This window comes from Mus musculus, chromosome 6, assembly GCF_000001635.26.
Source record: "Mus musculus strain C57BL/6J chromosome 6, GRCm38.p6 C57BL/6J".
Lineage (NCBI taxonomy): Eukaryota > Metazoa > Chordata > Mammalia > Rodentia > Muridae > Mus > Mus musculus.
In genome coordinates, this window is record NC_000072.6 from 37,173,687 (window position 1) to 37,187,936 (window position 14,250).

At 43.1% G+C, this 14,250-nt stretch overlaps 1 protein-coding gene across 18 annotated transcripts in view; it reads right to left on the reverse strand.

Annotated features, from left to right (window-relative positions):
• Dgki (diacylglycerol kinase, iota) overlaps window positions 1-14,250 on the reverse strand; it is a 463,575-nt gene that overhangs the window by 336,306 nt on the left and 113,019 nt on the right. The window lies entirely within an intron of this gene.

Below are 14,250 nucleotides of genomic sequence, written 5' to 3' on the forward strand. Positions count from 1 at the left end.
CTGCAACACAATTCTTTCTCTTAGGCTGGGCCCACTCTGTTAGCACCTTTCCTCAGTAGATATTCTAACAGTAGGCATCTCTAACATCGTGGGGTCTCCAAGGTTACTTCAGTTTCACAACTTCTTGGTCCAATGTCTGGTATCCAAACATAATATTCTGAGCTTCCCCAAAGGGTTTGGATTACTTCTCTAGCTGTGTCCTCTGTAGCACTCTAGCCTCTAGTTGACACCACTCCACTACTGCTGCTGTTCTTAGTGGTCATCCCATAGTGCTGGCATCTCCATACTCTGGGGTCTTCCACTTCAACTAGGCTTCACTAATAGCCTCTCATAGGCTTTCTTCTTGGTGCTAGTAAGCCTCAATGTCTTTGCAATACTCCTTCAATCCTGAGCCATCAACTGTGACTGAGGTTGCACCTTCACCAAGGACCTTCTCTGGTCTCTCACAGTGCCAAGCTTCAGCTGCTCTTCATGACCCCTTCATGCCTTCAAAACCAATACTAATGGCCCCCAGAGTTCAATCCATCTTCAGCACCAATGTCTTCCATATTCCTACTAGGGTTACCCATTAAGCCCCACTTAAAGCATTGCATTGCTTTCCAAATCCACATTCGTCCAAACAAAAGCGTGGTCAGGCCTATCACAGCAATACCCCACTCCTGGTACCAACTTCTATTTTAGTTACAGTTTCCTTGATGTTAACAGACACTATGACCAAGGCAACTCTTATAAAAAGGCTTTGGTCTCATTGCCAAAACAAAAGGAATGGCCTCAGGTAACTTTCACCCCTCCATATTTAATGTGTCATAAAACATTATGCCAATGTTATGAGGACTTTACAGCACTAGGGGGCATTTATTTCTATGGAAGTGATTACAGAAGAAGCTAATAAGATGATACATTTAAAACATTTTTTCTCTTATATTTATTTACTTATTTGTGTGTGAAAGAGAGTGAGAGACAGGCAGACAGAGAGACAGAGAGAAAGAGACAGAGGCGCATGCATATTAGAGTCCAATTGTGGAGTTAAAGGACAACTTACAGGAGTCTGTTCTCTCTTAACTGCCATATACATTCTCAGGCTAAAACTCAAGTCATCAGGCTTGGCAGCAAGCATCTTTGCCCACTGAGACAACCCCACATTACTTTTAATGTATATTTATATATGCGCTAAATAAATTACTTTGGGTAATAGTTTACTACAAGTGGAAAATGAGGAAGGGCGAGGTATTCTCTAACTGCAATTTACATGCAACCTTATTGTTCCTTGTACCCAAGACATTCATAAAACACCTAAAGCAACATTTATTATTGAAACCATAACATGATCCAATTTGCAAGCAAACTTAGAACCCAAAACAAAAAAATTTGGAAAAAAAAAAAAAACAAAATAATTTCCAAACTAGTCTTGAAGGATTTTTGTGGACAAAGAATCACAAAAGTCCTAAGCAGCCAAGACGTTCTCACAACAGCGCATTTTACAGAGTAAGAGTACAGAGCCAAACTCCATGTAGCAGCCCGAGCTTGCCCCCGCCCCACTCCACTTGCCTCAACTCGGCACTCATTTCTAGAAAAGATAACAATCAACTACTAGTTGTAACTAGTAATCTGCTGCTTCACTCCCACCTGCGTAATCACTTAACTGTCACTGAACTGTAAACTTTCTGTAATTAAGCAATTCTATAATTTTTAATTATTTAATTGTTAATTCATATAGATTTTAAAAACAAACAGCACAAAAAAATTTCATTCCTACCATTATATCCAAACCTCAACTTAGAGATAGTCCTGCTGCCTCCAAATTTTTATATTTTGAGAAATGTATTGTGCACAGTTGTTTATATAGAGATAAGCAGATTGTACATCACAGACAGCATATTTTTTTGCTTAATAATATATCTTGAAAATTTCTATCATTTCACCAAAACTCTCACATCCTACTTGGGAATTGCTGTGTTATATCCCATTGTTTAGACACAATGTAAATTGATAATTAACACTTCCTGACTGCACACATTCAGGGAGCTCTCCTCATCATATGTTCTGTGAAAAGCAGTTCCTGCGATTCTGCAAGTCCCAAATATGTTTCATCTTTCTTCAAACTCGTAACACTTATGTCCCTGCAAATAGGTCCTCTATCCGACAAAACCAAATCTATTTATATCTATGGTAAAATAGTAGAAGTGTATTGTTCAAGCATCTGCCCCTCTAAATGAAAGCATCTTCAATTATCTCCTTTAGCCAGGGACCAGGGAACTAGTCTCATGTTCTATACATTCATCAGTCTCACAATCTATACATTCATAAGCCTTGCTGGGAACCTGCCTCACGATCTAGATCTATATGTTCATCATCCTCACAATCTACATATTCACAGGCCCTGCTGGGGACCAGCCTCATGATCTAGACATTCACAAGCCCTCTGTTCCTATATCAAACCTTTGCTATCTCTCATCTATCGCCACTCTCACTTTAGACTGTTACCTAGACCTCCCTACCTAACCTGCCTTCCTGTCTATCACCTGCAGGTCACAGAATGACTTGCATAAGGCAGGTATCTGTGCAGCTCACATTAACCAACCAACCAAACAAACAAACCAACAAAAAAGTACTAAACACGGCTTCCCACGAGGCAACCATACCCTGGGCCTTGCTGAGTAGCCCTTCCCAGTGCTAGTATAGCCACTTTCCCCTCCAGCAACACTAAACTCTTATCACTACTATGGAACTGGGTGTAATCTAGCCCTTCACATGTATGGCTCCAGTTGTTCAGAACACTAGTTTCTACCCAATTCCAGCCCTCCATGTGGTCAGCTACACTTCTATTCCCAATCCTCAGTTTCAATATATGGCACAATGAGGGGCTAGAACCAAGGCTCCAGGACCAGACTAAATGGATCTGCTTTTATCATTTATTAGTTTTGTCTCATCGCTATTGCTACCTCTGCCTCTACCTCTACTCCTACCCCTATCCCTACCCCTACCCCTACCCCTAGCCCTAGCCCTAGCCCTAGCCCTAGCCCTAGCCCTAGCCCTAGCCCTACCCATATCCCTACCACTACCCCTAACCCTACCTCTATCTCTCTATATATATTCCCCCACCTCCAGCTTCATTTTCCCAACTGTATAATGGGAGCATTATTTAGCACTAACCTCAGGACTCATCATGAGTCTTACAGGTAGCACGGAGAGGCAGTTGAAAGCTCACACATTATCAGTGCATGTAAGATGTGATACCAGCAGAAACCTTCCTCCCAGAAGCCTTCATGGAACCATACATAAAGCTGGGCTCACTTGTATAGCAAATGGATCTGAAGAGACAAGCTGAAGAGACAACTCATTCAACATATATCAGGTTCAAAGGCATGTGAGGACTACTCAGTCCTCTTCCCAAGACTGCTAAAATAAGAAATCACACAGCTCAGAATGGATCCTCTTGTTAGTATTGGTTTTGATAGTGAGTGAGCTAGTCCTAATGGCTGTAACAGTCATGGGCCATGTGCCAGTAGTCTGCCGGGTATGTGGCACAGAAAAGAGCAACTTAACAAACTCCTACTTTAGAGAATTTGCTGTTAAAGAGGTCAAAAGACAAACATGCTTTCAATCTAGAGCTAAATCATGGCGGCGGCAGCAGCAAAGACCAAAAGCAAGAGCAGAGTAAAGGACGTTATTTTTAATAAGGTGTTATGACATCCTTTCAGGATAGGGGACACCTGAACAGACCCCTAATGAAGTGAGAAAGAGAGAGTAAGCTAACTGTTCGGTGGAAACGAGTTCCAGATGAAAGAAACTCCAACTGCAAAGATCCTCTGATTTAGGCTCGCTCCGAGAAGAGACAGGAAGTAAGTGATGGTGAACCTCAACAACTGAGGGACAGAAGATGAAGCATTCAGAATCAGGATGTTCAGGGCTGTAGGTTGCAGTGAGTGCCTGAGATATTCCAAGTACGGAAATAAACCACTAGGGGTTTTTAAAGCCAGAAAGTGACCTAAGCAATTTGGGTTTTGTTTAAATTTTTGTCTTACTTATTGTTGCTAGTGTGGCAGGGGAGGAGTCCTCAGAATGCAGATAGGAATAAAAATGATAGAGCCGGGTGAGAAACTACCGGGGAGCAATGGGGAAGAGAATGAACAAGAAGTGATTTACACTAATACTCTGGGGTTCTCTAACCATTAGTGATTGAGAAGGGAAGGATGTCTAGAACGTAATAAATAAATACATGAGTAAATAAGGTACACCCGATAGCAGAGGAAGAAAATTACATTGGAGAGAGGCCTTGGTATGTGATGAGTAAGAAAGAGAAAGGATCGAGAGAAAGGAAGGGTGTGGCCCTGAAGGGACGCAGCCCAGGATCCTGTGAGCATAGTGCCGTTACCATCCCATATCTCTCCCTCCAAAAGCCTTGAACTTCCTTTCTATGTCTTTACTGTGTGCTTCCTTAGTGCCCTTCAATTTGCCAAAAGATATGTAACCTAGAGAGGAAGGGATACATTAGTGGAACTTTCCATTTTCTTGTTATTGACTGTTTTTAAGAAGCCTAAAGCTCAATGCATTTGAAAGAGAGCCACTGAATAGAGGCACTCCTAAGACCATCCTGAGAATGATCAAAATAAACAAAATGTCCTTAATACAATTCATCTTCCTCTAACTCACTCAACTTGCAGTCTTCTAACATCTTCCCTTTGGTTTTTTTGTATTACAGGACTTTATCCCCAAAGGGGCCTGGAAATATCCCAGGATGGCATTAAACCCCTAGAGTGACTGCATCTCAGCTTGTAGACTAGTGACTTCTGCAAATAGCTGCAACCAAAATAACTCACTTAGCAGCATAAAAGAGAAAAGCTTCATCTTGGTTCAATTTCAGAGGGTTCAGTTCCTAATTGTGTGGGTAGAATACACGAGCAGCTGGGACATGTGTTAAAGGACAGCCATCTTGTGTCCCGCACAAGGAAGGGTGTAAGGTACTGCACAGACCCAAAGACATACCCCTGTAACCTTCTTCCTGCAATTACTTCCCACCTTCTACTATTCACTCCCTCCCAATAATGTCATGTTATGATTCCATCGAAGGCTTAATCCATTCATTAGGTCAGTGGCCACAAGATCCTATTGTCTAGTAGAGGGGATATTGGCAACTGACAGCTGATGTGTAGGGAGAGTCGGTTTTCTTCAGGGATGCAACCCCTGACAGCCTGCTATATATCAGTCATAGCCTCACAAGCTTGCAGGATACTGGTAATACTAAGTGGAAAGAAAGAAAGAAAGAAAGAAAGAGAGAGAGAGGGAGGGAGGGAGGGAGGGAGGGAGGGAGGGAGGGAGGGAGGGAGGGAGAGAGAGAGAGAAAGAGAGAAAGAGAGAAAGAGAGAAAGAGAGAAAGAAAGAAAGAGAGAAAGAGAGAGAGAAGAAAGAGAGAGAGAGGGAGTGAGAGAGAGAGGGAGGGAGGGAGGGAGGGAGGGAGGGAGGGAGGGAGGGAAGAAGGAATATATGAAGTTGGAAGAGAAAGGGGGCAGAGAATACGGAAGGAGCTGGAGGAGAGAGACTGGAAGATGGATTTAGTTAAAACATATGCACATATGGAATTCTCAAACAACAAAAATTGAGATAACTCTAGAAACACATCACAGACTCATCAAGAGGTGTGTTTAATTAATAAGTTAGGAGGTTCTCGATGCAATCAAGGTGACAGTCTAGATTAGCCACCACAGCTTGAAAGAGTGTAGAGTTATTTCTACTCAAATAACTTTTAAAATGAATGTGTGCGTTTAAAATAAGGTCTGTGAAGTTTTTCCACTGTCATCATTTTTTGTTGTTTTGTTGACTGCTGAGGCAGGGCCTCATGTAGCCAGGCCTTAAACTGGATATATAATAGAAGCTGGCTTTACATCCCCAACTTTTTTTCCTCCATTTCCCAAGAGCTGGGATTATAGGCACATGCCACCACACCCACATCTTCATTACAAAATACAAATAGGTTTAATTAACACTGGGAAATTGATACTGCAGTTAAAGTGATGCCACTTTCTACCTCCTCCTCCTTCTCTTCCTCCTCTTCATCCTCCCCCTCTTTCCCCTCCTCCCCCTCTTCCTCCTCCCCTTCCTCTTCCTCCTCTTCCCCTTCCTCCTCCTCCTCTTCTTCTTTGTTTCCTGCCTTTTGCCAAATTGTCTCCACTTCACTTTCAAACACAAATTCCCATGCCAATTCATCCAAAAAGAAACAAATGGTAACTCGGAGGTATTTGAACAAACAAGGACGTCCCTCTGTCCCCTCCACAGGACTTCATCTCGATAGTGACAAACAGACAGATGAAGTGAGTGGCAGAGGAGCTCAAGTGACTAAACTCAGAATGTGTACACATTCGTGGACCTCGCAAAGTGTGCATCAAACATTCAAATGACTAATTAAAACCAACATTTCTCCCAGATGCTATCCTGTCATTAGCCTTCAGCCTTCTGGGTAAACCGGGAGGCAGGCTCCATGTAATTTTTCATAACAGAAACCTAAAAGAAAAATAATTATTCATGATCATAGTTGAGTGTCTAGGGAACTATCTTGCTGTTGAATCAGGCGTGGTTTCAGGAATAGCTTAGCGCTCCCCCTCCTATATCAAGCTATGAACACAGATGCCCCTTTCCCCAAAAGCACCACTACCCTAGCAATGCCCTTTTGATGATCTGATGGTTGCGGTCACACACATCCCAGAACACATCTGTAAGTGGAGGGGAGGCAGGGGCACACAGTAAAACAACCTGTGCTCTCACAGCAAACAGAGGAAAATACCTCTGCTTAACCGCCTTATCACTAGCTGTGCCTCAATATGCATATGATTAAAATTGCAAGGCGCACAACCTAATCCTGTGCAGAAGGTGTTATCAAACAAACAAACAAACAAACACCATGCCCTGTTCTCTCTCAGGGTCCCTGACAGGGAATTCCCAAAAGTTATCTACTGCTCCTTCGATACTAAGGCTCCCTGGCAGTATACATACCTTGTATCTTCACTTCTAAATTAATTCCTTCTTTTTTCAGTGGCTATTTGTGTTAGCCTCAGTTCTTTGCACAAAACACCAGAAACATGGGGTATAAGGCTTCTAAACAAGAAGTCCCAGTAACGCTCTGACTCTCTCAAAATCTTTCAGAATCTACCAAACTCACCCACAGGGTAGAGCCGGAAGGGAAGGACAGACTCAGGGATCAGCCTCGGCGCTGCACACCTGGGAGAGCAAAGTCCGGGGATGTAACTAACAAACATTTTGTTCAAGAACAAAGAAAAATGTCCAACTGGCTGAAAACCGCTTAATGAAAAAATGGCAAAAATGATCCAGCATGGTTTTCTACAGATGTTTGATGTTTCCTTTAAAACCGTATGTGGAGTGGGGACATTGAAAGAAAAAAATTATAATTATAGCTAGTTATAATGTGATCCAAAAATGACAGCAGTGTCAACGATTGTATTTGACATCTGGGGAGAGACTCCAGCTTAGGGCTCTCCAGCAGAAGTCACACAGGTCTCCAGGGGGACTCTCTGACCACAGCTCAGAAACCTGACTGTCTGCACATTGGACATTCCTGCTCTCTGAGCCGAGGCCACAGGGTTAAGTGCAGAATGCCAGCAAGTGATTTTCTGTTGAGAAGCAATTCACACGGGGACTTGGACACTACAGTTCCCTATGATGGTTGATTTTGAAGTTCAATTTGAGGCACTGTAATATCCTCACGATCACAACCAGGATAATCTCCGGTCCTTTATTTGGAAGTTTTTGGAGGTTACGATGTATACCTCTGTAGCTTCCAGGAATTACCAGTAATCTCACTGCTAACTGGTAGAGTTGTCAATTCTTAAATCTTGAAGTTTGTTTTGTTTGTTTTTGCTAAAGTGACATTTTTTTAAAAATTGTATTAGTTGCTTTTCTGTTCCTATTTTAAAGCGCTAATGCCAAAAGCATCTTAAGGAAGAAAGTCTCTGTTTTAGTTTATGCTCCCAGAGGAATAGAGTCTATTATGGCAAGGAGCCATGGCACCAGGGCCAGAAAGCCATCTAATCATATTTAATCCTCACACAAGAAGCAGAGAGGGGGAGAAAGAGGGAAAGGGAGAAGGAGGCTGATAGGAGGAGGGAGAGGGAAAGGGAGGGAGAGGGAGAGAGGGAGAGGAGAAGGAGAGGGGAAGCGGAGAGGGAGGGGGAGGGAAAGGGAGAACGAGAACACCAGCTTATATCTTTTCATAACCTTCCCAAGTAGAACCACCAGTTGGGGACCAAATACTACATGTTCAATATATAAGCCTCTGGGAGAACATTACTTATTCAAATCACCAGTCATCTACTAATACTACAATATTTTAACTGAAATAAGAGAAGAGACCTTCAGATTTCGGCATAAAGTGCCTCAGTTTTCCTTGAATCAGGAGCACCTTGGTAATCCCAGGATAGACCAGGGTAGATGCAGGCTCTGGGCAGCATTTACAAATCCTTCTGCTCCCAGACTCCAGGTGAGCAGATGGTCCACAAGAAGCCCATCTGCTTGTGCTCTGAAATATCCTGACCAAGACGTTCCAAGGACCCTCTCACAGTTAAAAATTAGATATGGCGTTCTACAAGAACTTCCATGATTATTTGATTTTAATTTGCTTCCCCCTTTCGCAGTGTGTGATCCAGGAAATGCAGTCCTCAGTTTCGCACCCATCTCTAGCTGTTATTTGGTCTCTAGCTTCTCATACGTGGAAAAGATTCTTAATAAATCACTGTTGCTCTTCTATGGCTAAACCCAATGCATGCATGCATGCCAGTGCTTATGGGACTAAGGTCTATGCTAACCACATCATTTCTCTTGAAGTTTGGACTCTGAAGCCATGATTATCTCCCTGGCCTCTGCTGACATCCTGAGACAATCCTATATCTACCTAACAGTGCTCACTGTTTAAGTCAGGGATGAAAAATACATTTCACCTTATTTACCAATGCTCATCAAATACAGTAGTAGCCTCTGTGAACATTGTTGAGAGACTTCTCAAGGCAGAGTGCTGTGCCTAGCATATCATGTCTCCCATAAGCATGGTGCAAAAACATGGGCCATGATTTCTTTTCTTCTTTTCTCTTTTTCTTTATTCTTCTCTGGTATATTACATCTTGACCACAGTTCCCCTCTCTCCTCTCTTGCCAGTCCCTCCCCCACCTCCTTTCTCTCCCAGATCCACCCTCCCTCCATTTCCTTCCTTTGCCACATTCTCTCTCTCTCTCTCTCTCTCTCTTAAAATTTCCCACACCTTCATTCATACCTGAATCTTCAACTACCTCTTACCCACTGATGCCCACAGCTCTCTCTAAACTGGAAGGCTCCCCCATGTGAAATAAGCTGTCGTCGCTGTAGCCTCACGGACACCCCGACCTCACGTGTCTGCAACTGCAGAGCCCACCACCTCTCCAGAATTTTATATTGTCACTTAGGAGACCCTGGTATACTTCTCACCACACTGTACCTGTGATGACCCAGCGATTTCTTCTTCCTCCCATTATCGACATTCCCGTCTGGGTCTTGTTTATTTGACATGTATGTCCTACCCACCTTGTTCTCCACACTTCTTTCACTAGGCTTCCTATGAATGCTTTTCTCGATAGCATTTTTCTCTGGCTCTCTAACAGAACTCCAATTCATCTCACAAAAATGTCAATATTATTTGTGGCTTTAAAAATCATATAAGACCTTCCTCACATTAAAAAAAATCACATTTATTATAGTTATTCTAAGGTATGATGAATAACACATGGTAAACCACACAGATTCAAAGTATGCATCTCCAAGAGTGTTCACACACATCCATGTGTTTTTCACACATCAGCACAATCAAAATAATGAACATGCTTACATTCCCAGTATTTCCTGTGTCCCTTTGCCCCTCTTCCTAGGCAACCTGCATGTGCTCTAAAATCGTCCAGCCTGGGTTAATATGTTCACAGGAAAACTCCAGAGCTGGTCCAGAGCAGGTAACTTAACTTCTCTTGGTGTCAGCTTGATTATTAAAGTAAAAAGCAGTGTTTCTTATCTCAAACCAGTTTGGTGATAACGACACAGGTGTAGCTAGAGTCTCAGAATTCTCAAAGCAGCCTTCAGTGGCTACATTTAAGGTAAATCCGGTAGGTCAGCTCTAATCAAAGGTGATGTACAGACCTGAGCACCACTGGTCTCTCTTTAAAAGTCAGTATCCCTGTCAAGCTGTTATCTGCCCTTGGTGACGTCACACCTAATTTCTACCCTATGCAAAGCCTTCTTCCCCAACCTTGGCCAGCCTTCCCTGTGTTAACTTTGGATCTCTATTCAAAATGTTACTCCCACAAATATCCTATGTGAAGTATTGCATCCCCTTTCAGCCTTCTCCCTACATTCTTCTGATTCTCAAGGGTTTCCGTACCATCCGGCTTACGATAGATTTGCCTATGCATTTATTATCTGTCTCCTTCCATTTAAACATAAGTTCTATGAGAGGTAGGACATTGCTGCTTTGACATTTTCCTAGCTCCTGGGCACTTTGTAGGTGATGTACACACTGGTTGAAATCACTGTGATTGATACCCAACAAAATAACGACTATTCCCATGAGCGTAGTCAGCATTGCCACGTGCTCCAGCGTAGCCAGAAACCTTGCCACTAAATGTCCAGCTGGAAAAGAAACCAAAAACAAGCTTTCCCTCCTCAAATTCGGTCCTCCTCCTCCTCCTTCTGGTGATGAGGCCTTGTTTTGATTTACATTTCTCCTTACACTATACTTATTTTCTTAGATCTATTTATTTTATTATATGTGTCTGAGTGTTTATCCTCCATGTTTGTCTGTGCACTACACACAGGCCTGGTGCCTACAAAGGTCAGGAAAGGTCATTCAAGCCCCTGGAATTGTATCTACAGAAGGTTGCGAGTCGCCTCTCTCTCAGCTCCTCTCCTCGACTTCTTACCTGATCTGGATTTCTACAATTTACTACTCATATTTGATTTCTCCGCTTCTTAAATCTGGCATCATCACTAAGGAACACACATACACTACACATACATCACAACATACACACACTCACACACCACATGCACACCACATACTCACACTTACATACACTCACACACACCATACATTCACACCACACACACACAAACTCACACACTACACCACACACACACACATTCTCACACACTCACATACACTCACACACACCACACATTCATTCACAAACACACACACCATATTCACAAAACACACACACCATACATACACACACACCATACATACACTCACACACACCACACACACACACACACACACACACAAAACACACATTCACAACACATACACACACACAACACACATTCACAACACACACACACACACACACACACACACACACACATCTTCTATTTGGCACTTGGCCCACTTGATCCTCTAGAGTCTACTAAAATTAACCCCACAGTTGCTGAGTCCCCAAATGAAAACGTACATACAGTCCCATTCATCTTGTTTCCTGTCTGATCAGGACAATCCTCTTGTAAACCAAAGCTTCAGGGGAATTAACTCAGCCATCTTTAATTCATAACAATGAGTTTGTGCCTTAGCAATATTTTCTGCCTCCCGATGATGCATGCCTCAAAATGTTTAAACTCATAGTTGTTGAGAAAACCTATCATCTGTATCAGCAATTCATTTGCCTAGGCAATCATCACGCTAACACCCATTAGGCAAATAGCAACTTGTACACCAAATAGGGCTGGCATTCTCCAATAGAACACGCAAGCAGCTATAAGTAGGTTTGCATATATGTGTTGTGTATGCCTTTCCTACCAAGGAGCCTCATGGTAACCAATGAAGATATACTAGATTGGCTTTGCCAAAATTATGGAATCTATGAAGTGGAACTCTCATATATAATCCTCAGCCACTAAAACCTTGACTGATTTAAATGCAGTTCCTGGGTGCTTTGTGTGAGATATATTTGATATAATAAAATATTCAAACCGAGAGTCTCTGACAACTACAACATGCTGTAAGAATCACCTGCAGTCTATGTCCTGTCAATGCCTCTCCTGGAAACTACTGCAGAACCTGTGGCCCTAACTGCCCTAAACCTTTCTGCAGTCCAGTATATTTCAGTCTTAGAAAGCTCATCTTGGATCTGGTAAGCACTGGCCTGGAACGCGCCACCAGAGTGTTTGCTGCAAGTTACCCCAGTACTGCTCCTTTGTCTGGTTATGTTGCTCTTACAGGAGGCTGGGCTCCTCACCTGTCACACCTACCATCTGAGGTACGTTCATCTATGAGTGCATTGTTACGTGGCTTTCCCATACCTTTACTGAATCTCCAACACACATACACACACAAACACAAGGAGAGATATGCATCAACAGAGCTCATGCGACCAGTAGCTGCAGGGCAATGTTTTAAGGAAGTAAGGGGTCATTACTTGCATTCCTATAACACGTGGGAAAGGGTGACCTCTCCCAACCTACCTCTCCAGCTGTACTTCTGATGCTTATGTTCTTGATCATACTATGTTAACACCTTTTCCCATTGCTGTAATTAAATACCCTGACAAAAGCAACATGAGGAGAGAAAGGATTTATGTGCTCGAAATGTGAGGGCACAGTCCACCACGATGAAGACTCTAGCAGAATTGAGCCATCTAGTCACATTGCATCCAGTCAGGAAGCAGAGAACAATGAACACCCATGATTGGCTACCTTCCTCCATTTGGTTGGTCCAGAACATAACCCTGGGTTGGTCTCCCCACCTCAGTTATCCTAACCAAGATAATCCCTCACAGGCATGCCCAGAGCCAATCTCAATAATCTCTCATTGGTTTGCCCAAAAGGTTGTCTCCTAGATAATTCCAGGGGCTGCTGAGTTCTCAACCAACACTAACCATCGCAAATAGGCAACCCTGAGATTCCACTTCACACCAGTCAGAATGGCTAAGATCAAAACCTCAGGTGACAACAGATGCTGGCGAGGATGTGGAGAAAGAGGAACACTCCTCCATTGTTGGTGGGATTGCAAGCTTGTACAACCACTCTAGAAGTCAGTCTGGTGGTTCCTCAGAAAATTGGACATAATACTACCTGAGGACACAGCAATACCACTCCTGGGCATATACCCAGAAGATGTCCCAACTGGTAATAGGGACACATGCTCCACCATGTTCATAGCAGCCTTATTTATAATAGCCAGAAGCTGGAAAGAACCCAGATGCCCCTCAGCAGAGGAATGGATATAGAAAATGTGGTACATTTACACAATGGAGTACTACTCAGCTATTAAAAACAATGAATTTATGAAATTCTTAGGCAAATTGATGGATCTAGAGGATATCATCCTGAGTAAGGTAACCCAATCACAAAAGAACACACATGATAGGCACTCACTGATAAGTGGATATTAGCCCAGAAGCTTGGAATACCCAAGATACAATTTACAAACCACATGAAACTCAAGAAGAAGGAAGACCAAAATGTGGATACTTCGATCCTTCTTAGAAGGAGAAACAAAACACCCATGGAAGGAGTTACAGAGGCAGTGTGGAGTAGAGATTGAAGAAATGACAATCCAGAGACTGCCCCACCTGGGGATCTATCCCATTTACAATCACCAAACCCAGACACTGTTATGGATGCCAACAAGTGCTTGCTGACAGGAGCCTGATATAGCTGTCTCCTGAGAGGCTCTGCCAGTGCCTGATAAATACACAAGTGGATGCTCACAGCCATCTATTGGACTGAGCATAGGGTCCCCAATGAAGGAGCTAGAGAACAGACCTAAGGTGCTGAAGAGGTTTGCAGCCCCATAGGAGGAACAACAATATGAACTAACCATTACTGCCCCCCCCCCCCAGCTCCCAGGGACTAAACCACCAACCAAAGAGTACACATGGTGCATATGTAGCAGAGGATAGCCTAGCTCAACATCGTTGGAGTAGAGGCCCTTGATCCTGTGAAGGCTCTATGCCCAAGTGTGAGGGAATGGCAGGGCCAGGATACGGGAGTGGGTGGGTTGGTGAGCAGGGGGGAGGAGGGAAGGGATAAGGGGAGGGTGTTTTTCGGAGGGTAAACCAGGAACAGGGATAACATTTGGAATGAAAATAAAGAAAATATCCAATAAAAAGAAGAAGAAGAACTGGGCAATGTTCCTTCTGTTTATATTAGTGAATCATTGAGGCACATAAACCAGCTACAAACTCTTCAGTCTACAATGATGACCTGCCTGCCAGAAGTGGTAGTGCAAGG